This window comes from Geospiza fortis, unplaced genomic scaffold, assembly GCF_000277835.1.
Source record: "Geospiza fortis unplaced genomic scaffold, GeoFor_1.0 scaffold154, whole genome shotgun sequence".
Classification (NCBI taxonomy): Eukaryota; Metazoa; Chordata; class Aves; order Passeriformes; family Thraupidae; genus Geospiza; species Geospiza fortis.
The window spans coordinates 1770050-1773697 of NW_005054397.1; positions in this window are offsets into that span (position 1 = coordinate 1770050).

Below are 3648 nucleotides of genomic sequence, written 5' to 3' on the forward strand. Positions count from 1 at the left end.
CTCCTTCCCCTCACGCCAACATCTGCACTTTCACATTGTGATGGATCTCCCCCAGACTCACCCTTCCCTTCTTTTGCCCATATTTTCCACAGCTCCCTAGCTCTGTGAAGTCCATTAATAAAACTATTTGTTGCCATTACTTTAAAAGAACAAAGCAGAAAAGGAAGTTATTTCTACAGTACCTTATCCTGGGCCTCCCTTGCTTGCCTGCCTGTAGAAAGCAAAAGCTCCTCAGAAAGGACAGTGCACTTGGTTGAGCTACCCATCCTCCACTGGCTCCTTTTCTGCACTTCCCAACCAGCCCTGGTGGGGTTGTGAACAACCCCTAGATGTCACCATGGACTTCACAGCTAGGGACAGGATCCAAAGCATTTGGTAGCTGCAGAAAAGCAAAGTAAAATGTGTTGGAGTCAGCATTCTTCTGTGATCCATGGACACTGCTTTAATGGAGTTCAAAGCACCATAATGCACAAGTTGCTTAAACTATTGGATGTGAATCATTCAGAAAAACCCCAGAAAAAAACCAAAAATAGTCAGTTTTCCCCTTTGTTGCCCTGATTGATGCAGAGAAAGAGGGCTCCACTCAGTCCAATGACAACTTCTATCTCCTGCTCAGAATAGGATGCAGTGGTATCGTGTCAACTTTTACCACAGCTCTAGCACAAATGATGCTATTATTGTAATAAAATTAGGGATACCTTTGTCCTACAGTGAATAAAGCCGGCATTTTATATAAGCTATTTCTATTTCTACTTCTACTTATTTCCTGCAAGAACTTAGAACTGATTTGCAAGACTTCTTAAACCACACATAGTTACACTTCCAAATTTCAAAGGCAATGTAGTCACAGCCCCATTTAACCATTGAGATCATCAGGACTGCAATATATGTGGTATTGAAGTGCAATAAGATTTCAGTGTATAGATGTTCTCCTCCCTTTTCACTTTTCCTTAACATTTAAGGTGATATTTTTTGCAATCTAACACACTTCAGTTGTTTTCTCCTACTACCACTTTCTTCCTTACTCTCAATGACATTTATTTCCTCTCCAGTTTTCCCTCTCTGCTTCTTCTTTGCTCATTTTACATTATTTCCTGGTTCAGCCAGCTCAATTTCAATTAGCTGTGCCCTCCACCCTTCTTTCCGAGATATCTGTTTTTCTCCACCAGTACCAAGTAAATTTCTTCACATCTGTCCTACCTCTTTCCCCCCAGTTCTTGGAGTGGCAGCTTTAAAGGTAATGCTGCACATGCTGTTCTTTGTGTCTCCTGAGACTTTGTCAGACCATTTACTTACTGGGTGTAAAACGTTTACTGAACACCCATGCTCACACAAGCATCTCCTCTTCCAGGGATCCAAGGGGGCTGGAGGTGCAGATGTGCATCAGTCTGCCATCTCCTCTTTCCGTGGGGCCTTGCCAGTTTTAGGAGCCAGAGCTGGGTCCATATGGATGTGTGAGAAAGCAATTACGGGGTGGGCAGGCAAAGCTCTAAGTAAGGTAGCACATGCCATGGTGCAGGTGCTGGAGGCAGCAAGGAGACATCAGTGCAGCCTAGCACTCAGAATGAATATTAATCCTGGAGTCCCTGGGGGCTGCTGGTCCAGTTTTCAGCTGCAGCCTGACATAAATTGCTGTCAACACCACAGCAACTTAGGTAAAATCTAGTACCTGGGCCACAATTGAGCCTTCAGTCTCTTCTGTAAATGTACTTTGGAAGACTTTGGTGACAGAACAGTCTTTGTGCATTAAACCTGGAATGTGCCTGTGCATGCCAGGGGCAGACCTAGCAGGATTATGGTAGCTGGCTAACTGTGTCTGTAACTACTACTGCCAGACTTATAAATGGGACAGAAATTTAAACAAGTTAAAGGGGGCTTTTTTTTTCTTTTATTTTTTTTTCTTTTTAGCTTCAGTCAGCTGGAACCTGAACTGGGCTGCACCCCGTCTGGTTTCATTTGCCTGTTTCTAGTATTACTATTGACCAAAAATACAAATATGAACCCTGGTAAAGGTTCTCAGCAAAGCCTTGCCGGGATGCTGCCCTTACAGAAGTGACTCAGATTGCAGACTCTTCTGTTCTGAATCACTCAGGAGGGCAGCAGGAAGGAGATCTACTGCTCTGAATAGAGGAAGAGCAGGAGGTGCCAGTCACCTGAGAGAAAAACCAAAGCTAAAGGTCATTGGTCAACTGATGCAACTCAAATAATCAGGCAATTTATGAAAGGTGTGAACCAGCTTCCCCCCTCAGTGGAGTGTTTTTGGGAAAAATAGTCAAGGAAAATGCTACATGTGAAAAACAGTTCCTGTGGGACACTGAATAACTGGGGTAGGAAAAATACTGTTTGGAGAAAATAACCAAGAAAAGGCTCTTAAGAGCACATATGGGCCCCAGGGATGGGGGCTCCTCTACCACAGCTTCTGGACTTACACTGTCAGCCTGACTCACCAGTTTTTTGAGCAGAACAAGAAAAAAGGTAAGCCAATGAATGGACTGCCAAAGAGAGCCAGCCATGACAAGCTTATCTGGCCACATAAAGGACAATTTTTAAGGCTGTAGCTCACACACTGTTCTATGCAGCTCAGATCTAACAGGAGAGTGGATGATGTATGTAAATAAGTAAAGAAAGGAAACTTGCTCCTAACTCACTCTAATCTCAAATCCTAGGTTTTCAAATAAAGATTTGTGCCTTATTTCTGGTATACAGAATTCTGAAACTCTCAGAATTTGATATCCTTTTATTTTCCTGTGTCATTTTAAAACTGACAGGGTGGAGCTCATGTGTGGTGCTCCTCCTCTCTGAATCCGAGACTGTACATCCATAAAGCAAGCACTTACTCATGAAGTCATTTTGCACAAGTAGTAGCTGATGTTGCCAACTTGATAAAACTGCACGTGCTTGTCGAGAAGAGGCTTCAGAAACAGTAGGCAGAAATGGTACAACTGGGATGATGTCCTGCAACTATGTAACTGTGACATAATACAAATTCCCCATGGCATCAAAAACCATGAGGCTGCAAGAAGGGAATTTAAACCGAGAAAGTGGAGAGTGGCATGCAAGAAAGTATTCACAATTTGAGAGTACAGTTCCATAGTTCCATTTGAAGGGCATTATGCTTCTAGATTCAATTTTTTTTGGTTTTTTTTTGGAGGTGGGGGGAGGGCTTCTTGGGTTTTTTTTTTTTTTTGGTTTTTTAATACACTATGGGTTTTCAATGACATTGAAAATTTTTTGATCGTGTAGCACAATAATAGAAAAATTAACAGTACGATGGTCACCTGCATACGCAGAAGCCCCATCATCCAAGCATGCATTGAGGGAATGGATGCGAAATCCTTCAAGGAATAACAGCAAAACACGGGCAGGCACCTTCTTCCTTATACATACAGCGACCTACTGCCTGGATAAAAGCCGTGCTGGTCCAGTACCCCATCAGAAGAAGAAACTTGCTGTAAATCCCTTTTTCCAGATGCCTTTGGTCCGTTCATAACCAAGCGTTTCCAGAGTGGGAACGCTGGGCACCTCCAGCCCAGCCCCCGCGGCGGTGCCTCGGTGACTCCTCCGCGCCGCGGGAGGCGCTGTGAGCCCGGCCCCGCTGCCTCACGCAGCACCGCCGGCGCATCCTCCGGCCCGACACGCGGGCAGGAA